Source organism: Mesocricetus auratus, unplaced genomic scaffold, assembly GCF_017639785.1.
Source record: "Mesocricetus auratus isolate SY011 unplaced genomic scaffold, BCM_Maur_2.0 Super-Scaffold_100011, whole genome shotgun sequence".
Classification (NCBI taxonomy): Eukaryota; Metazoa; Chordata; class Mammalia; order Rodentia; family Cricetidae; genus Mesocricetus; species Mesocricetus auratus.
Window position 1 is genome coordinate 60,445,942 of NW_024429195.1, and position 23,460 is coordinate 60,469,401.

Below are 23,460 nucleotides of genomic sequence, written 5' to 3' on the forward strand. Positions count from 1 at the left end.
TTCATGAAACTATAAAGGAGATCATGAAGGGGAGGAGCTCTTGGGGTTGGGGAGGGATAAGGACAGTTACAGAATACATGTGACACAAAAGTAGACTGAGTGTGTCTAGGGAGAGGGCAGGGAGGATGGGAGTGGTGAAAGAACAATAATTTTAAAAAATAGTTTATGAAGATTCCATAATGACACACATAAATCTGCAGACTAATTTAAAAACTTAAAAAATGAATTTCACTTTTAACCTAGTATATTCATGAACTGCATATAAGATCTCTTTGCTTTGTGTTACAGTTAATATGGGGCTATCAGTCATGTGTTTGATCTTTAACAATAAATCTTAAAATGCTATATTAAGAAATGAGTATCTTTGTTAGAATAGTTGATTACTAGCTAGTATCGAGGCCAGACAGTAAATACCCAATCCACAAATAAATTTAGAAACAATGAAGGAATGTTACTTGAAATCAAACAGTATCTGAAACATCACATCAAAAATATGACAATTCTAGAATGATTTAACACCAAGACTTACATTGATGAATAAGTACACTTTGAAGAAAACAAATCAGGTATGTCTCAAAAGAAACACAAAATATATATTCAATGGGGGAAGATATCCCTGGGACACCTTTGGAGTCCAGAGATAAAGTGAGTGTCAGTAACAGATTTCTCCAAAACAGATCAGACACTAGGGAATCGTAATGCTAAGTAAAGGGTTTTTTCCTTCACTTTGTGTTGGCATTCCCAATCAGAGTTTCAGAGTTCATGCATGCTCTACTTTTCCATCCAACACAATTTTAAGAGTCTTTTCATATATCAGTGCTTTGACGTCCTTGATTGTTCTCATACACACACATAGCTTTTTAAACCAATGCGTTTTAAATATCGTTGGCTATATAAAAAAAGTCTTAAAATCTGTACTGCCAGGCATACGAAACCTGCCTTCGAGTTGGTCTGGAGAGTTCAAGAGACACCTAAAAATTATAGGCTATTTCTATTGCCCAGGTTTGAACTTGAAGGTCAGACCTTATTGCTGAAGGCAGCACACACTTCAGACACAGGACTTGAGGAATTGAGCTGGAATTGACCTAAAAGCTTCCTCCCTGAAGACAAGTTCCCATGGCATTGGACAATACTATGCAAACTATCAAAGGGGCAAAGGCATAACTGTGACTAAACATCTATAAAGTATATGATCCACAGTAATGACCAGCCCAGCAAGATGCCCCCAAGGGTGCATCAGTGGTATTGCTTGGTGATAACCAACGACCATCTAATCAGAAGGAAGGCTTTTTCAATGGAAGGGAGTGATATGCGCTTATGGCAAGAAAGGATTAGAACCCCGTGGACAGCTTTGTGGAAGAACTCCTCCCAACTTCCTCTTGCCAAAATGCTCCATGCTCTTCTCTCCAGCATACGTTTGACCCATTGTTGTCATTTGAATATCTACAACAAAATACAACGATGCTGGTATTGATTACCTTAAAAATGTATCCATCACCATCTCTGTACTCTTCTCACCTTTATGGGACTGAAAGGTGACTTTGGGATGATAGGCTAGAAAGTGTAAATGAGCATATTAATCTCTGCCCACATATGCCATTTCTACATTGTTTTATAATGTAAGTCAAATCCCATTTTTAATTAAAAACAAAAGACACCCAGATTCAGGGGGTCTTGATCAGTCCCATGCTGGATTCCCAGGCTGATGCCTGGGATTCAAGAGTTAACCTTTGTCTGGTCAGCTGTTTCTGGGGGTTAAACCAGCCCAGACTTAATCCCTTTGATCATCAGTCCTCCCTCTCTGTTACTGGCTTTCTTGAATCTGGGTGTCAGTGAGGAGGCCTAGGTAATCTATTGAGCCTTGGGTAGCAGATCAGTACCCATCCCGAGTATACACACGGACTTTGGACTCCCATAGAACAACGTGAGGTGCACTCTCACCCTGAACTCTTGGGGAAGGGTCTAGGCCCTGCCCTATATGAAATGACAGACTATGGACACCCCCATGGAGGGCCTCACCCTCCCTGGGGGAATGAGGGGATAACGGGGGGGGGGATTGGGGGAGGGCACGGGAGGAGGGGATGGAAAGGGAGAGGGACCTGGAACTGACTTGTGAAGCAACCTCGTTTCTTATCTAAATTTAAACTGGAAAAAAAAAAAGACAGTAAACAAATCCTATTCCAGCATATGCTCTCACATATCAGTTCTCTTGTCTTAGAATTATTTTGTTACGATTACTGTCCTTGTAAAATGCCTTTTCTTAGTGTGTTCTCTTTCACGTATTTCTTATGAATCTGTATTATTAGCTACCTCACAAAAGGAATCTCTTCTTGTCTCGTCCCTCCCCCCACCCCCCACACACCTCAGCATGATCTAAGTTGAAATCGCACCATAATTAAATTAATTTATATGCTCTACTGTCCTGGATTTCCTATTGTTTTCTAAAGATGTTCTGAGTTTTAACAAAATGTTCTCCTGGGTATTTGAAAGAAATGGAATGGAATAAATGGAACAAACTATTTTCTCACAGATAGAGAAGTTTTTGGCCTCCGAATATGTAAACATTAAGGGGTGTATGTATGCATATGTAATGTAAAGAGAAGTTATACTTTTCAAACTTTCTATTAAATTTAGGCACCTCACTGGCAAACAAGATGAATGGTATTACATAAATGATACTACATAAGCAAAACTGCTAGATGTTAGAGTTTATATAGAGTTGGAAGATTTGATTTATTTTTAATAAGCAGACATGTGAATATAAACCAGGTATTAAGGTTGTCTACCTACCTTTAAAAAATTCAATTTCTATGGAAAAAGCACAAACACGTATAACGGCTTTATGGCTTTTGCTTGTGAAAAATGGGAGGTTAAAATAAAAATAGAGCATGCTGTTCTATAATGGAGCACAAGCTCTAAAGTCAGAGTAGTTGATGAGATTGACTTGCAATCACAGCCGTGTTTTAGCTAAGTGACACTGAGCTGATCATCCAATAATCCATCAGTGTCTTCATACATTAAAAACAAAAGTACTTCCCCAAAAGACTTCTTAGAGGAAAGTACTGTAATGACCAAAAAATCTGTATCCATATATAATAAAGCAAGTAGGCTTTTATTTTTCTGTTTGTTTAACTAACTATAAGCTATTTGGGGAAGATTAAAAATATATATGCATATATTATTTATGTATATATATATGCTTATATGTATACCTATGTATATTTTATATATTTATAGATATGTAAATTATAAGATTATTTTAGAGATAGGACAAAAGGAACTTGATAAATTACAATAAAAATTTAAAAATTAAAATAAAATTAAGATCTTTTGTATTTTTGTCATATTTACACTTATATGTTAATATTTATGATGCCTTTCCTATAAATTTTAGCCATATTGAAAAACAGAAACTATCAAGTTAAATAAAAATATATTCTTAATATAGGAAGTAACTAGTTTTCCTCTAAGTAATTACCTATATGAAACCCCATGTTCATGTAAACATACATAAGTAGACACTGACACTTAATTTGTAACAACCAAAACCATATGCAATCACAAAGAAAAACAGCAACAGGAAATGACTACATAAACAATGTTTATATAAAGTTTATATACACCATGATTTATATAGAGTATGTTATATATACATACACTTGCATGATGTTACAAATAAAAGGGAATAAAGTATTGATCCATAGTTTAAGTTTGGATAAAGGTAAAAACAATTAAGTGTAACGAAAGAATCCAGGAAAAGGAAGAGGTCATTTTGTATCATTTGATTTGTATACAATTCTAAAAAATGCAAGTTCCCATTTGCTCACCTGGAAATTGGATTGAGTGATCAAAGATGGATTACAAAATGGCTAAGAAAACTTTTCAAGGTTTTATTTATCTACTTAGACTGAGATGGAAAATCATTACAGTTTGGATAGCTTTAACACCAGAGTCATTTACTCATGATTTTGGGGACTAAAAATACATCAAGGTGTTGACAGGTTGGTTTTCAGCTAAGCTCATTCTTCTTGGCTTGAGTTGACTGAATCCTTCTGTTCCCAACCAATCAAGTCCTTGCTCTGTGCTCATTTGTACTCCTGGTGTCCCTCGCAATGATAAAAGTTATGTTGGATTAGGGCCCCTTATGATATCAACCCAACTTAATGAGCTCCAGAAAGGTCTTATCTTCAAATATTCTAGGGAGTCTGGGTTTCAGCATACGAATTTATGGGGATATAATTCAGGTCCTAGTATTGTCCCTCTGGCTTCCCCAAATTGTTCTTTTTATATGTAAAGTATATTCATGACTTTTCAGTAGCATCAAAAGTTTTCACTCATTCAAGCATTAACTCAAAAGCACACTATCATTTTTAAAAGATTTAAAGTACAGTCTTAACAACAGAACAAGGGGGAGGTATATAGTAGGGCTTGGAGGGAGGAAAGGGAAGGAAGAAATGATATAATTTTATGAGGTATGATTCATCCTGAAGCAAAATTCTCTCCTGAGTAACAAAAGTAAACCATATGCTTCCAAAAGACAATGATGGGGAAACTACATGTGAGATATTACATTGCCATCCCAAGAATAGCAGGATGGAGAGAAGAAAATGTAGCAGATGGCAAGAATTCAATAAACATTCAAGACAAATTCAATACTTCCTCATGCCCATAAGAGTCATTGTTGGCTCAGTGATCTGTTCTCTGGACTACCTAGGGTTTCAGGATTTTCCTAGAAGTTAGCCATATACTGAGAATGGAGAGCAAACCTAGTTCTGAAGTACTGGGGCAGCACCAGTCTGAAAGGTCAAGATCAAATTGGAGACAAACTCACCTTTGGAAACAAAAAAGAAAACATACTTGTTTTCTCACACACACAGACCTGTGCATTGTGGTCTATTCCTACCTCAGTCCTACCTAAGAAATCCATAGTATGCTTTTTTCTCTCACTCACTTGAGCACTACACCTCCCAATTATTGCTGAGCCTGTGACGTGGGATGGAGCGATAACTATCACAAATAGCAGGTTTGGCTTCTATGTGTAATGAATAGTTAATAAATATGTACTGATTGTCTTAGCAATTCAATTAGTTCATGAAGTAAATTTAGATAAGGAATAATTTAATGAACTCTGTCCAAGTGCTTACATACACTTTTTAATATAAAATACTCTATTGTTGAATATAATCTATTACTTGTAAAGATGGATTTTTTCTGCCTTCTAGGTTACTTAATGCCTACATCACTTTTACCACAAACCACCAATCACATGAAAAGTCAGTAATTATATGAATGTTGGCATAAGGTACCGTATTAGCCTGGTGCACGTGACAGTTTTCTTCTTTGGTAGGCTATAACTACTTTGTGTTTAAATGTCATCTCTATCTGACTGCATGGTTCTTGTCATTTTGCATCTCTTAAAAACATATTGTAACTGAAGCTTTGACAACAGGAACTAATTATTGAGAAACTGAAGAGTAAATCCCCCGCCTCAAGCAGTAAGTGAAGGAAAAAGTGTGAATTATCAGTCATTTGTGTATCTCTGTAGTTGAGAACTTTTATTCAATATCATAATGTAGTTAACTCTTTCCCAAAGTACTTGTTAGTGTTTTAAAGTTAGTGAAAGTTACAGGAATTAAATTTATGAGGTAAGCTACCATGTCATTCTGTGTTAAACCATCCTTATCCATAATATTGGGAAATGTTTTAAAATTCCTCCACAAAATCAAAATGCTACTTAAAAAGATGTCTTTAATGGAAATAATTATTTATTCATAAAAGTGTTTTGAAACTAAAGATAAGATATATTTGTGTGATAAATTAATGTTTTAAAGTTCCTGTTTCAAACTGCATTAATGGTATGTAAATTATTTATGAATTTCAATATTTCTACAGATCTGTTTGCAATTTATTTATCTGCAGCAACATTGTAAGTGTTTTCCTGTTCTTAACCCAGTCCATATTCGTAAATGACATCCAACATATGTTCAGAAACATCAGTGATTATCAAGGGGACATACTTACTGGAAGAATTTAAAGTAGGCTCATTGGAAACTGTGGAGTTTCTGAGATTTTACATTGTTGCAAATGACACATTAGCTGGCAAATTATATACATGTTTGGATAAGACACAATACTCCTGGATCAGAGATTATTTACAATTGTTTCTCATTTATTTCGCATACAATAGAGCAGTGATTCTCATCCATTTGTGGGTCAAACAGTCCTTTCACAGGGTTCCCTAAAAGCATCAGAAAACACAGATATTTTTATTGTGATTTATGAGAATAACAAAGTTGCATTTATGAAGTAGCAACAAAAAGAATTTTGTAGTTGGAAGGCATGAGGATCTATGTTAAAGGTCACAGCATTAGGAAGACTGAGAACCACTGCAATAGAACCTTACCATTTTCACATTGTTTTTGAGCCATGGTTTTCAGTCTCAATGAAGGAAGTCTTCATGTAGACACAGTGAGTTGCCATGTAGCAGAGGAACCCTGGACCTGAACATTTTATAAATAAATGGGCAGGAAGCATGTCTGACCTCAACAAAGACGCTGACTTTGTCTTTCAAGAGTGCTTGTTTCCCTGGCAAAGTAGTCTAGAAATGGTGGTCAGCTTCTCAAATGTCAAGACATTCTGTTCCTGCATAGAAACAGGAGGAACCCATGGAGAATTTGTCTGTAGTACTTTTCTTTTCTAGAATATTTGTTTACTCTAAAAGGATCTTCACTAATGACTGTTGATCACGTGAGTGACACTACTACATTCATAAAGAATTTCAGCATATTAACATCTATCAAACTAGGTAAGTTTATTAACTCATTTACCCCAGTTTGGCATGAGGGAGTAAGAAAACTCTAGCAGGCATTCTTCAACACAACTGGGGATACAACTGGGGATTCATTTTGGAGGCGCTAAGAGGTGAAGATCTACAGTAAGCTTACCTGTTTCCCTGACTGGAATGGCCTCCAGGCTCTCATCTTATTTTTTTAAACAGCCTTCCTGAAGCTTATTAAATAGGTTAGACAGGTTAGCCAGCAAGTCCCAGGGATCTTTCTGTCTCCAACTCCCTAGAGTAGTATTGTAATAGTCTACCATTATGCATGGCTTATGTGGCTCCTGGAGTTTGAACTCAGGCTCTCAAGCCTACAAGGTGAGTACCTTACTGACTGAGCTGTCTTCCTAGTCCCACGGCAAAACTGTTGCTAGAAATACTGAGATTCTATGCTTAAAAGTGTTTGGCTCTGACTAATATAGTTGATTAAAAAAGGAGTTATACAAAAATCAACAACTATGTTCCTATTAACTGACTAAACTTTATAAAGTATTTGTTTTATACTCCTTTATGCTGATTAAGTTACTCAAAATATAAACCTTAACAAGAAAATTATGTTACTTTTTTGTAATAAAAGTTATATTTTTAACAAAGTAAAATATAATAAGATGGAACAGAAACTATCACAGCTCTTCATACTCTGTTGTTGATTGCAGTCTAAATTACCTAAAGTGTAAAGTTTGCTTTTAGCTCTTCAGGATAGTTCTTAAAATATACTAGGTCAATTCCCTATTTGAAACACATGCATAGGCTTGTTGTTCACTCTGTTCAACTCTATAAATTTCTGTTCTTCATCTCTTTAGATGCCTTTGTTAGTGTTTCTATTGCTGTAAAGAGACACCATGACTATAAAAACTCTTGTAAAGAAAAGATTTAAGTGAAGTGGCCGCTTACAGTTCAGACATTCAGGCCATCATCATCCTGACAGGGAGCATGGCAGTGTGCAGGAAGATGTGATTCTGGAACTGTGAGTACTGCATCCTGAGTTACAGGAAACAGGAAGTCGACTGACTCCTTGGTGATATCCTGAGCATATGAAACCTGATTGCTCACCCTCATGGTGACACACTTCCTCCAACAAGGCCATAATCACTCCAACAAAGCCACACCTCCTGAGAATGTCACTTCCTATGAGATTATGGGGACCAATTGCATTCAAAATACCACATTCCATTTCCTAGTTCCCCATAAGTTTGTAACAGTATCATAGTGCAAACATTGGACTTAGTACAACTGCAAAAGTTCCCCTAGTCTATAACAATCTCAACAATGTTTAAAAGTCCAAAGTCTCTTCTGAGATTCATGCAATGTCTTAATTGTAATCACCTGTAAAAATCAAAATAAAAAGCAGATCACATACTTCCACCATTTATTAACAAACATTAATATATATATATGTATACTTGTGTATATATATGCACATATACACATATACAAACAAATATCAGATATCTTTCCATATATCTAGATGTTTAGATGTTTAGAAGATACATAAACACAAGCATACATATATGTACATATGTATATTTAGAGTTATCATAATTGGGTATGTTAGCTATATGCTGTGAGGTTACCTATGTGACAGTGCCATTACACACACGAATTCACAGCAACTGTGACTGCACAGAATCAAGCCAGCCAAAATCTTAGCACAGATTGGGGAGGAGCTAATAAAGCCTTCCCCCACCACCAGCAGAGGAGCTATTGGCAATGGATGTCTTCTGGGGTGCAAAAACTCCTTTTTCTTAGGGAGTTGACTACCCAGGAACTGTTTGCTGAAGGAGATTTTCTTACACATATGCACACACAGGCAGCACTAACTGGACTCTTTGGATTTTAAAACCTGGTGAGAACATGAATTTGGGAGAGAAAAGTGTGAGGAAGGTTTGGTAGGGGACATGGAGAAGGAGAATTTGTCAAAGCTCATGTGTATGTGTATGAGACTTCCAAACAATCAAAAAGGTCAAGTCTAACACTGACAGCTGTTTAAGGACCAACTGGAAGTCTAATTTGACTCTAAGCATTCTAAATTCTCACGTGTGCGAATTCTGTTCATACCTCTACTTTTTTATCTAATTTGTTCATTTTTAATATTTTTCTAATTATTCCTTAAAATTAGAAAGCAAGGAATGCACTTTGATAAACAATGCATAGGCTCTAGAATCAGACAGATTGGAACTAAAACTGTGGCTCTTCTATTCATTAAGTATGCAGCTTGAGAAAGTGAGCTTCCTACTCCTGAACTGTTCTGTCCTCAATAAAATAAGGTTAATAATATTTAGTTTATGGAGATTTGAAGATATCTATTATGTATGAAAATGCTAGTAATTGTTCAATTTTCAATAAGTATTTAAATAAGGGAAAACAGAAACTATCCTCCAATGAAAGTGAAGTTTTTGCTATTACTATGCATGTTAGGCATTTTTAGTTTTAATAATAAGTCTCCCTATCTCACTTATATTTCATATAAAGTCATAATATTATTAGCTTCCCAAAAATGTTTTCCCTCTGATATGGATAATATTATGCATGCCCCAAGTTTCCATAATAACTCTTCTTATTCCTGTGTGAATCATCTCTTGTATTAGTAGTAAATTTGCTTAAAGTCTTAAATCCTCAATTTAATTAGCTAACCCAGAGAAAGGTATTCATATAAAAAAGTGATTTTAAATTTAATATTATTTGACAATTTTATGCTATGATTGGTCTTCCACTGTATTCCCCTACCAAGCTTCTGACATCTTTGTATTTTTTTAAATAACCCACCAAGTACAATGAGTACTAGTTGTATATACTTAGTTGGGGGGGCTCTCCAGTGGAACATGGCCAATCTACTAGGGAATACAGCCCTGTAGGAAAATGACTCTCCTTCACCTAGCAGCCACCTATGTTAATAGCTTTTCAGCTGGGCTCATGTGCCCCTCCCCCCTTCATTTACACTAGACTGTTTCCTGGTTTGATCGAGTACAAGTGTTATGCAGACCTCTGCCACAGCTGTGAGTTCATGAGTGTAGCAGTTCTGACATGTTCAGAAGACCCCATTTCACTCCAGACCTCCTCAGTGCCGACTCTGCACCCCACACCCCCCCATATGGTATTTCTATTGTGGAACACATGCTTTCAAGCCAACAAGAAAACAGTTGAATGTTTTCATAAAAATAATTCTACCACTGTACCGATGGACACATCTTGCCAGACCAGTCATTCCTGTAGCTAACAGGATCACAGATGCATAAAACTTCTGCTGACTTCTCTCTCCCTAACAGCCTGTGTAGTGCTTTTGTTGGCACTATGGAATCCAGCCAATGGAAGGAAGCTTCCAAGTCAGTACTAGCATGATCCTGTGACAAGAGTGTCTAGTGTTTCAAGTAATAGGGTCTCACTATCTTGTTCTGATGGACAGTGAAGAGCAATGACAATAGCCTCTTTTGTCTCCATGGTCTTTGGGACCTCCTGACCAATAACTTGAAGTAAAAGGGATTCTGCACCTGGAACTGGAATCTTTATTTAGCAGTTGTGTCTTCAGTAAGGAGCATATCCTCTGTGTAGAGTAACTATATTTAAATCAGTGTGTTTTAAGATAGTAGGTTCATATATTTTTCAAACATCCTTAGTATTAATTATCCTAAAATTTTCTTGTTGATAATTAGACAATATAAATATAGTTTAAATATTTAAAATTATTATTATTATTATTATTAATTTAAGACACGTTAGGCAGGTGCAGCTCAGTGATGCTGTCCCTGTGTGCCACCCAGCCCTAAAAATGAGTATTATTGTAGGGAATGTGTTGCATAAACAAAAATGAATTACATAATCTCACTTCAGTTTGCAGTCCTGGACCATCACAGTCCTGGACCATCAGGGTTAAATATGAAGTTGCACTGTACCCTCTTTCAGGATTCTGGTGGTTCAGCTCCTTACATTCCTAAAATAATTCTAAGTACCACACATTGGTCAGTATGAGCATCAGACTCTTCTACTAAGCCGTCTGTGTTTAGAACCCAAAGATTCCTTTGAGGAAGGAAGTTTGAGTATTCACAGGAGTGGTCTTCCTTACTAAGATTCTGAAATTCTGTCTTAGAAATGCTTGGCAAAAGATTTATCAATAAAGTTTCTTAAACAAAATTTACCCAACTTCTTGTTCAGTCTGTTCTTGGCATGCTATGTCCATATTTCACAGAGCTAAAAAGGCATCAGATATTTGCTTTAGAAATGAAAACACAATGCACTGCACAAGCAATTGTATATATTATGATTGTTGTTGTTGTTCAAGAACTGGAGGGAGACATTCTGGAATTAGGAAGCTATGTTATGCCATTTTTCTGTTTCTCTGGATGGCCATCAGCTATTATTTTTTGTTGCTTCTTAAGCAATAGTAAAAATCACAAGAAAGTTTGTGAACTTCGAGTCACAGAATGTATGAGGGAATACACAAATAAAGCACCTGCACAAAAAAAAACACAGAATGTGATGAAAGTTGCTTTCTCCAGAAATAGGATAGTGACTAAGAGTAAACACAATTACTTATCTGCATATAATTCTGAGTAACATGAATAATAAAAAATCCAGAGACAGATACTGGGGTTCAAGCTGAAGATCAGAAAAGCAAAGCAATCAATCAGTAGCTCTTACCTCTACCTCAGATTGAAAGGGTGATCCTGGCCCCATGAATCCTCAGAGTCTAACACCTTCCCTGTCTGAGGGCTAAAATCTCCCTTGAGACTCTTTGCTTCTTCCTTTTCTACCTCCCAAGTGATGGGATTAAAGGAGTGAGTTCTGTTATTCTTCTAGATGGATTCACTCTTATGTAGCCCTGGGTGGCCTTGAACTCACAGAGATCCATCTGCCTGTCTCCTGAGTCCTAGGATTAAAGGTGTGTGCCACCACTGCCTGGCCTCTATGGATGTGGCTAGCTTTGCATTTTGATCCCTAGTGGCTTGGATCATAAATAATATATCACCACAATTCTGTATTGAATGTGGTTTACTAATACTATTCATATTATCTGTTTCAGTATTATGTAAGTTAACACAAACATACTAGTTTTGTGCTTGTCTTTGGCTTCACAAGCATTACATTTATGAACTGTGTCACTTAATTTTAAAGCCATCAAAAGAGATCTTTTCTCTGGCCCCAAGCCCTCTGTACTATGGATATATCCGAAATCAACAGCCCCAAACCATGGTATGTTTTACTTTCCATTATTATTTTATGTATTTGTGTGTCATCACCAGGAAAATTGTTATTGAGACAAAAAAGTACACGGTACTTTGACTACATTGGATAGAGAAGTTTGTCATGGTAGTAACAAGCAATACACAGAAATGATTTTCTTTATTTGGATTACATATGGTCATAAACAAAGAATTGATCATGCACAAGCTTATATTTCCTATGAGTCCAGGGAGACACTGTAAAGTAGCTGCTGCACTAAAAATGCTTCCAGATGCAGTGTGTCTTTCATAACATATTGCAATTTCATGATCTCCAAGGAGCCTTTAAATAATAGATTTTCTTTATGGCAGGCTTACCTATGCAATTCTGTTTTGATTACAGTGTTATTTCTCTCCCCTTTTTCAAAGCCTTCAACAGCAGCAACAACTCAGCTCACAAAACAATGTCATTGTCACTCTATTATGTAAAGTAATTTTATAGACAATAAGCTTTTTATTCGTCTATCATGACTAAATGATGTATGTTCAAGGGAAGAATATTGTTTGGTCTGTGTGCATGTGCAACAATGCCAGCTCTGCTAGATCTTAACATATTTCCATATATCTGAACTAGTAGAAAAACAGCCACAATCTTAGGCTCACCCAGCATTTCCCCCAGCATTTAGGTGATCATGTTGAAATTATAGCAAGAGTTAGCATTCATAAGGTACATTTAAAATCTTGGGTTTCTATGACTATTTTACCTGTTGTGGATTGGTTCATAACCTTTGCTAAGTATTTAAATATCAAGGGATCCCAGTTGGAATGTAAATGACTTAATATATTTTTTGTAATTTTTTAATAACTGGAAAGTAGAGGCAAGGAATTCACATATACTAATCTTTGGATGTAATTTTAATATGAGTTAAAACATTATTATCCTGACCTATCTGGTCTGACATAATTTGGCAGTGTTTCTTGGAAGAGTTGCCTAAGACTTCACTGTCCATCTGATGATTTTCTTGGACACTGTACTTACAATCAGAAAATCAGGGTTTAGCGTTTGTCTGAACAAGAACCTCAAATCTGTCACTGGCTTAGATCCTTTTAACTTCTCTACCCTAACTGAATGAGTTAATACTAACCACCAATAAAGATACATGGCATGTGTCATGTGTGTTAGGTATCATTCTCTCTGTGACAGTTAATTGCTATTGCCACTTGAGAGGATCTAGAATTGCCTAGGAAACCAGCCTCTGGGGACGCATAGAGGAGACTGTCTAGATTGGGTGAATTGAGGAATACTCACCTTGACTGTGGATGGCACTATTCCCTAGATTTGGGGCCAGTCTTTCCAAAAAGGAAAAAGCAAGCTGAATACAAATATTCATCACTCTCGGCTTCCTGACTCCATACACAACGTGTCCAACTTCTTCAAAATCCTCTTCCCATGACTTCCCATCCTGACTGACCATACCTTCAAATCTTGAATCCGGACAAACCATGCCCTTCTTTTATTTGCTTTTGTTTGGGTATTTTATTGCAGAAATGACAAATATAACTAATAAAATCACTTATGCTATTAGTCAAGGTTGCTATTATTGGGTTCTCTCGCCATAATTCAAAGGACCAATCACTAGCGATGCATAAATAAAGACCTAATGTTTGGAAAGAACGACTATATGCATGCAGTGCTGACAGAGGCACACCAATGTAAAAGCTGCGCTTAGCCTATCAAAGATTTTATGTGCAGAGGCACTCATTTCTCAAACTATGCTTAGGGTTCAAATAATACAGCATGGTGGCTGTTGAAGCTGCAGTTGAGGCCCAGTATGTGTCCCTTTCTCCTGATCTTTGACATATTTGGACATAGTTGATAAAACATCTGCATTTCAAATAGAGAAGAAATAGTACCAATCAAAGGAATCGCTAATCCTTTAAGCCACATGTTTTCATACGTTATCTTAATCTTTCAAAGCATTCCTACAATAATTCCATCATTAGTCCCAATTTCCAGAAAAGGAATCAGATATTTTGGAAATATTAATATTTTTCTAGGGTTCTAAGTTGTGTATACACATTCCAAAAGTCCATGCTTAGGTAACTTACTCATTTCTAAAAATATTTAATTAGTAATTAACAACAGTAAGATTTGATTTGGGGATGACCCACTGTCTCAGTTTCTCTGCCTGGGGCTGTGATAATGTATTCTGACAAAAGCAACCTAAAGGATTGTGGCTTGCTATTTCAGTTACAGGAGAAAAGGTTTGTTCTGGCTCGCTATTGAGGTTCCTGTCATTCATGATGGGAAGTCAAGGAAGCAATAGCTTAAAGCAGCTGCTCACACTGCATTTGCAACCAAGAACAAAAAACAGGGAATACTTGGTGCCTCTCAGCTCCCTTTCTCAGTTTGTACAGTGCAAGGACCACAGCCAGGGAACAGCGCCCAGCTGCCAACCCAGTGTGCTTGTTTTTCCCACCTCTGCTGATGTAAGCCATAATCCCCTACAGGAGCCAGAGGCTCCTCTCCCTAGTGACCTTAGATGCTACATAGTTGACAGTTGTAGTTCCACATTTGTGATGATGCTCCTTCAGTATTTCTTCAAAACCACAGGCAACATGTTTGTTAAAAATCTAATAAGAATTTACCGTGACCATTTTTACTCTAAAATGAACTTTTATATGAAGACTGTGTACAAGGTAGCCAGGTAGCCAAATAAGAAGTTTGTCAGTCAGTATATCTTAAGATATAAGATACAGTGACTATAAAATCAATTTCTGAGAAAAAAATTGAAGTTCTTTTCGTAAAGCAAAGTTTTCAGCTAAGGATTAGAAATCAGCTATTTTCTACAGCTATGGCACCAAGTTTAATTTTTCACATTGTGTTTTGAATGCATGAGAAAATTACATCCTTAGAAGTTTTGCCCATGGATGCAGTCACAGGTTCATTCTTTCGTGAGCGAGAGCGCGCGCGTGCGTGTGTGTGTGTGTGTTCATCTGTGTGATATTTGTATGTGGCTGTGCAGGTTTGTGTGTGCAGGTTGTGTGTTTGTCTCTACTCCCACAGACTGGGATTACAGGTACATACAGCTATGTTCACTTTTATTTATACATTTTGCCCTTTTATGGAAAATAGAAATTTTCTTGCATAATATATCCTCTCTCTATTCTTCCCAGTTCCTCCCAACTTCCCATCAAATCCAGATCTACCTCTTTCCTGTCTCTTATTAGAAAACAAACATGCTTCTAAGGGCAAATAATAAAATATAGAAAAAAAAACACATCAGGATAAGACAAAATAAACACAAGAAAAAAGTTCAAGAGAAGGCACAAGAAACAGATATAGACTAAGTGACTATATTAGTTAGGGTTTTCTATTGCTGCAACAAAACACCATGCCCAAGTAGTAAATTGGGAAGAAAGGGTTTATTTGGCTTACATTTCTACAGCACTGTTTATCACTAAAGGAAGTCCAGACAGGAACTCAGGGCAGGAACCTGGAGGCAGGAGCTGATGCAGAGGACATGGAAGGGAGCTACTTACTGGCTTGCTTCCCCCGACTTGCTCAACCTGTTTTCTTACCAGCCCAGTGAAGGTCCCACCCACCTTGGGCTGAGCCCTCTATCATCAATCACTAATTAAGAAAATGCCTTACAGTTGGATCTTACAGAAAAATTCCTCAGTTAAGTTTCCCTCCTTTCAGACAACTCTAGTATATGTGTCAAGTTGATATAAGATTAGCCAACACAGACACACATGTTTTTATACTCAGGAATCCCATAAAAACACTAAACTGGAAGCCATTAATACACATGTAAAGGATAAAAATAAGGAAGTAAACATATAAATAAAATATAAGACAAAATTTTCAAAGAGAGAGAGAGAGAGAGAGAGAGAGAGAGAGAGGAGAGAGAGAGAGAGAAGTCCAGACATGACATTAGTAAGCTAGGTAACTCTGAAGTTGCTGTTGTGTTCAGTTCTGTTGTCCATCTTCTACTGGCCATGCAGACTACCTGTAGACACAGTTTGTTTCCCTAGTGAGACTCCCTTAAGGAAAACTCAGTTTTCACTTGCATGCTGTTATCAACTGCAGATTGCTTCTAGGTTAGGGATGGGGGCCACTTCTCCTTTCTGCTCCAGGACTCTATCTGGTACAGATCTTTGCAGATCTTGTCATGCAAGCTTTTGAATGGTACAAACTAGAGATTTGAACTCAGGTCCTTATGTGTATTGAGCAGCAAGCACTCTTGTTCACTGAGCCATCTCCCTGTCACTGGGTACTCTTTTAAAGTCGATTTCATAACTTTGAGTTATTCTTGCAGTAAACAGATCCAAAAGATTGAAACAGAACCCAACAAATCCTTTTGACTTGGAGGGAAGATACCACAGCTAGCAGTACTATCTTAATAGTTTTTACATCAGAGAGTTCTTCATAAACCATAAGAAGCTTATTATACTGCATATCTATTTGTGGTTGAATAATGTACTCATTCATCTAATTCTCCTTTATTTTGCTTGGTTTCCCCTGTTTTCCTTTTCTCACTTGATTCCCACTCATCCTTCACCTCCGCCTGTCTGAGCATCTTAAGGTTCTTCATTCTGTCAGACTCTGTTCTATATTCCAATCTATCTTTGAACTAATTTTGACAACCCAGTGACTTCTGACAATGCTGAACATAATTCGTCTCTCTCTGATAAATACAAGAGTTAATTAGGAGCCAGAGAATAAGTCTAAAGGGAAATGTTTGGAATGTCAAAGTGAAATTATTTTCATCCCTGATTCTGATGATATCTTATTTTCCTTTGCTTTGTTTCACTTTCTTAGAAATAGATACCAACCACAGCAGAACAAAAGGCCCGATGTATAATAAAATAATTTTTAAATTTAACATGTTAAATTTTTATGTTGTTTCTTAAACAGGAAGATAACAGCAAAATCACATCCAAATGAGAATCTGAAATAACCACTAATGTAACTCATGAGTGTTATTTTGTTCCTATCACACCATGAACATAAACAGATCTCTTTTCCAATTTAATGTAAAAAGTTTGTATAGCCACCACCAACCGTCATCATCCATAGAAAGGACCTGCCTTGGGGAACTGGACACCTTCCCAAAGATCCCATTATTGTTGCTTCAGAAAGATTCGTTGCAAAAAGAAAATATTAATGTTTCTGTAACTGTGATTTTCCCAAAAAATTAGATGTTGCAACCTCCGAAATTTCTCAGATCTTTAGCTGTTTGATGATAAACAATCTCTCTGCTGCCAAATTCAGTCTTATGCTAAGCAGCAGAGTACAAAATTAAATGCCATTCTCATTTAACCACCTGGAAAGAAAAGCCTGTATTACTGAGTAAATTAAACAAAAGACTTTGACATGAGAGTGTCACTGAGAAAAATCCCTGAACAAAACCATGTGCAATGTTGTTTGGTAAATCCTGGGAAAGCCTTGACCACAGGCACAAACATATTACAGTTTTTCACGTACTGTGGATTTTTTTTGACTCACATAAATGAAATGTAGAAGCTATGAACTTTGTCTTTATTCATTAGCCTGACTGTGAGAACAGCACACAAAGGATTTACACATTGAGGTAAATGTATCCTTCCACAGACCTTCAAGACTCTACAAATTTAGGCTCCTCAAATGGATTGGAATTGACAGAGACCTTTGACTAGGCTGGACTCTGGCATGGAGGAGATATTGCCATCATATGACTGTTTATTAAAGAGTTCTCTCTGCCCTGACTGACAACAATGTAACCATAACCAGACAATTAGAGCAGAGCCCTAGGAGATGAAGGAGTGAGGAAAGAGGCTACAGTGTTGCTTGCACAGTTTATGTACCATTGAGTCTCTATTGCATTTTATTTCTAGGAATCAATAGACAGTGCTAAATTATTAAATTGCTTCAAAAATTTATAATTAGTCTGAAATTATTTAACTGATGATGATAGTTTAATCACAAAGTGCTTGTTACTCAGTTCAGACCCCTTTGTGCCTCTTCTTCCCCCCAAAATCATAGCATCTGAGATAAATAGACTAAGGGACATATTTCATTATCTTCCCTATATTTGCAACGTTCCCTCTCATACAGAGTAAATTCATCCAGGACAGAATCATTTTTCTTTTTTTTATATATAGAGGACATACAAGTCCCCTATTACACAAATTTTTCATCCTTTGCCTCCTGTTCAGGTCATCTTCCTTTGTCTTCTGAGAACATTGACCATTAATTTGTTCACTGTCCTTGGAGACAGTGTTGAATAGCAGGGATTTTAGTGAAGTGTGTAACGAGGAAATTTATATTCCTGTCCCAGCTCTACTACCGGTAAGTGCTCGAACTGTTTACACGCTCCTTAATTCCTTTGGGCCTTAGTTTTCTTGTTTGAAAGTAAGCAGGCTGGACCAGGTAGTTTTAGTACCTTTCTTAGGGCCAAATCTTCCTGAATTTCTGATTATATTTTTCCCAGATACCCTAAGTAGATGAGTCTTCCATTTACTTATCTGTTGTCTCTCACTTCCAGCCTGACTAAACTCGATGCTCTGAGATACAAAGGCTGACATTAAAAAGTGAAAGTGCAAGCCTCCTTCCTCAGGGACATCAACTACAAATTCCATCCATAGGGGGCACTAGACTAGTCCTGCATAGGTGAAGGCAAACCTGAGACTTGATCCAGTTTTGTATTCTCTGAGCAGTCCTAAGCTGTCCTCTGCTGCTCCAGAAATCAATTTTAGTTTCCAACTACTTTAAAGACTCTTCATTTCTTAACCCTCTAACATCTGTTTAGTCATTCACATTAGCACACTCATCAAATATTTCCAATTTTCTACATGATCCTACACTGGCACCTAGAGCATAATTCAGATCAAAAAAGTGTCTGCTAATGTATTCACAGACTGACAATATACTGAGCAGAAACAGGTGACATTGACAGAAGTTCTTGTTTTACCAGTTAACATAACCACATTTTTTCTTTTTTCTTTTAATTTCATCATCATATATGACCATGGTAAACTTTTGCAGTTAAGAATTTAAGTTTCATAGTCTGTCATTTTATCCAGAGCAGGGCCTAGGCCCTCCCCCAAGAGTCCAGGGTGAGAGTGCATCTCTCATTGTTGGACGGCAGCCCAAACTCCATTTGTATACCAGGAATAAACACTGATCTACTACCCAAGGCTCAATAAATTACCTAGGCCTCCTCACTGACACCCACATAGTTGGTGGGAGGGCACAGGAGGAGCGAAGGAAAAGGGAGAGGGACCTGAAACTGACATGTGAGGCAACCTTGTTTCTAATTTAAATATAAAATAAAATATATTTAAAAAAGAATTTAAGTTTCAGATCCATGTCCACAAACTATTAACAGATAACTTTTCTGTTCCAAAAATACTTCATTTTTATATATTAATAGGGGGATTCAGTAGTTCATATCCCAAGAGGAGTTTTAAATATTAAACAAGTTGCTATATTGAAAGCTTTTAGAGTTATGGTAAACATATAGCAATCATTAATAATGCCAGCTATTGTCATAGAAACATATACTTAGAAAATCTAAAATCTCTATTGTGTAATAGTATATAGCATGGACTAAACAATGATGTAGCAAGTTTATTAGGAACATATTGTTAATTATATGAAAAAGATATTGGTCCTCGTTTCTATGAGTGTTACTTTATTTAGGATGAAAAAAATCTAAAACTAAATACTGGGTTTATCTGAAACCCTAAAGGAAGGGAACTAATCATCCAGATCCAATTAGAGAATAATATATAGAATTATAATTCTCATTTTGCTATGATCTACAATTAAACATGGGACTAATATCACAGAACACAAAAACTATTGTCAATCAATTTATCTATGTTCTTAAAAAGTTCATGAAGAAACTATCAAACATTATTTTGAAAAGATTTAAACTTACATAAAATATATCACAATGATTTAAAAATAACCCTGAATTGTCTTTAAACATTACTAGTTGTATAATATAATTTAAAAGACATAGGGCTTTAAAAGGTTTCTAAAAAAAAGATCATTCTTCTGAATGTCCAAATTTCTCTGTCAATTTTGATGATGTTTAATCCGATTGTATTTGTTTGTCACTAAAGAATTCATAAATCAGACCAGCAAAATATTTCAGTAGGAGAAGGGGCTTTGACACAACCCCAAAAACATAATAAGACAAGAGCTATTTACTTTCATATGTATACCATGCAGTGCATAGGTCCACTCCTACATGCAAGAATATACCCACATGCACAGACACACAGACACAGACACTAAATAATTATTTTAAAGCATTCTTACATCAAACCTCCCACTCCTCTGGTTCTTAGAATTTTTCAGGCCCCTCTCTTCCTCTATGGTCTCTTAGACTTAGGTGCAGTCTATGCCCTAGCTCAGAGGGAATGGAATATGTTCTTAGGGCCATCTCGTTTAGTGAATATAAATGTTACTTTGTCCCTTCCATTTTGTGGGGTTTGGTCTCATTTAGTTTTTTTAAATTGTTATTTTCTACATTTATCTTCTTTATGCATATATTATTTATCTCTTTTAACTTTCAATTTTACATTACTGACTTTTTAAAGATCCTTTCAAATCGTCAAAGTTCAGAGTGAATCATCCAAGTTTTCCCTGATGATTACCACTGTCTATGATTGACAGTTGAGCAAAATGAAAATAGGAACCCAGTCATGCAGCTACCAAATGGTTGAACAAAAGCACAGCTCTGGTAGATTAAGTATGATGAGAAATACAGTGCCTGTTGCTGTGGAAAATTAAAGTTGGGTAAACAACTAAAGTATCCAAACTGCTGGACAAAGGCAAAAGAAAACCTACATAAGTTTTTTATGATTGGAGAAGCATAGGTTTATGTCCTGAGCTGATGGAGCAGTGGGTAGGGTACCTCTGAAATTCACAGGTTGACAGGGAGATTCTGACACTATAAAAAAAAAGCAGGGAGTCAAAGCTAGAATTGGGGAGAAGAAAAGAGCACAAGGGAAACATGGCGATGAAGGGAAAGAATGATAGAAATCAAATCTTTTGAGCTGACTGAACAATCTGTTAGTTCTGCCTCCAAAATATATACGCCTACTTGAAAGTTTGTTTGTGAGTAACACTGAGTGAGGAACATATGTGAGGTATCTAGTCAAATTTTATTATTTGGCACCAATAATGCTAGCTCACATTTCAAAAAACAATAATAAAAATAAAGAAAACTGAGCATAAGAAAGTTTAAAAAATCAGTAGTTATCCCAGGTCTAAAATAATTACATGCAATTGTGTAACACTGTGAGATGCACAGTTCAGCTTAGTACAAGTTTTAAGTTTAAGCACTTGGCTCCTGGGAAATCTTTGTTTATATTGATACTAAGATATGACTTAAATGAGAAAAAGAACACTAAACTATTATATTGCAACATAGCACTATTAAGATGAAAGTAACTTGATGAATTTAGATCACTTAATTACGTATTCATTTGGTCTAATTTTTTAATGCATTCAGTTAGTGTAAGATCCCCATTTTAGACAAAGGACACACCACAAATTAGAAAGCTATTTATAACAATATCAATCACTACTCCACTTAATCTTTTACTCAAGTGTTCAGTTTTGGTTGTATTCTAAGCATTGTGTTTTTGCTCATAGGGTAAACAAAATCAACATTGATCACTGCCATTGAGGAATTTATCTGTAGTCAATCGAGTCGGTACCTAAGTGAGATGCGGGTATGATAATGAACAATTCAGTGAAGGAAAGTAACCACGGAAGAAGTCATTCCTGGGGTTTCTGTATATGTGCAGCAGAAATGATAGAAAGAAAGGACTTTATAAGGAAGCAGTCACAGTACCATAACTGCCTTGACTTGAAAACAAAGAGAGTAAAATATAGGTGGTGAAAGTGCCAAAGTGAGACGTGTGAGTGAAGGAACACTAGTTGGAGATGGTAAGTTCAGAAGGTCAACAGGAGTCATTTTGACTGGAAGGTAGTATACTGACAGAGAAGTGAAATAATTCAAGAGAAATGCAGACAACAAATGTAAAAGACATAGGAACATTGGTTATAGGAGGAATTGAAATGGGGGTGCATTGTCAAGAATAGGTCTTGGGTTTCTAGACTGGGCTTCTAGAGAGAACATTCTTTTTTTTCTTAAAATAGAAAATGAGATATAAGAATGAGAACAGAGCCAGGCGGTGGTGGCGCACGCCTTTAATCCCAGCACTCGGGAGGCAGAGGCAGGCGGATCTCTGTGAGTTCGAGGCCGGGCTGGACCAACAGCCTCCAAAACAATACAGAGAAACTCTGTCTAGTAAAAACAAAAAAAACAAAAAACAACAACAACAACAACAAAAAAAAAAACAAAGAATGAGAACAGAAATGATGGGCTCTCTGTAATGAGAGCAGGAAGTAAGGGAGATTTTCTTGCTGAAACTCTGTTTCAAACAACCCCAATTTGTATTTGTTGTTTGCTATTTTTTGGAGACACAGTCTCAGTATACAGCTAGGCTGGGCTTGAACTTCCTATTCTACTGTTTCAGTCTCCTTAGTCTTGGGGTCACCAGCCTACAGATCCATGCTGGAGTCATGATGGATTGCTAATGTGGGATTATAATGAGACTGGATTCTTGTCTGCATCAAGCAACAATTATTTGTAATGATGAATGGCCATATAGTCATAAATCACTTAATAGTGTGCAGTGTTTCATCTTCTTCATAGATAATTTTATAACAGAACCAACAGAAGTGTAATAGCAAAAATTACATTTTATTCTTTCATTAGATGGCTTCTTCTGGCTCATGTAATTGTTAATTTGGTAGTAGAAATGAAGCAGAATACACAAGTATGTATCTAAGATCAAAGCTCGCCTTAAAAAATAAATCTATGCTAAATGTGTTTTTCTTTACATCCATTCTCAGTAGCCCTCCCAGGAAATATGCTAGATTTTCTATAATCAGTTTATTGATGCTATACCCAATGTAACTTAAAATGGAAGAAGAGTCTCATTCAAAAACAAAATAAAAATCTAGGTAATTTTCAAACCTTGCTGCAAATATATTTATTTCTGAAAAGAACCATGTTAAGAAAAGTACCCTTGCATAGCTATTTTCAGTTGCATTTATATGTTCTCCATACTCTCTAATAATTGACATACAAAAGCAGATATTTATTTATAACACGTACTTAATAGTTCTTAAACTCCATTGGAAAATATATCATTAGTATTTGTGAATATAATCCTGTTATCATTCCATTCATTTTTTAAATTTGCTTCATTATTTAATAGTAGATTCTAAGAATACATATTAAATACACATATCTTAGTTAGGGTTATTACTGCTAGATGAAGCACCCTGACCAAATGCCAGTTGAGGAGGACAGGTATTATTTGCCGAGCATATCATGAGTCACAGATCATTGAAGGTAGTAACCCAAACAGAACAGGAACCTGGAGATAGGAGTT

General features: G+C 36.3%; 1 pseudogene; it reads left to right on the plus strand.

Annotated features, from left to right (window-relative positions):
• LOC121143290 overlaps positions 1-23,460 on the plus strand; it is a 130,858-nt pseudogene that overhangs the window by 102,942 nt on the left and 4,456 nt on the right.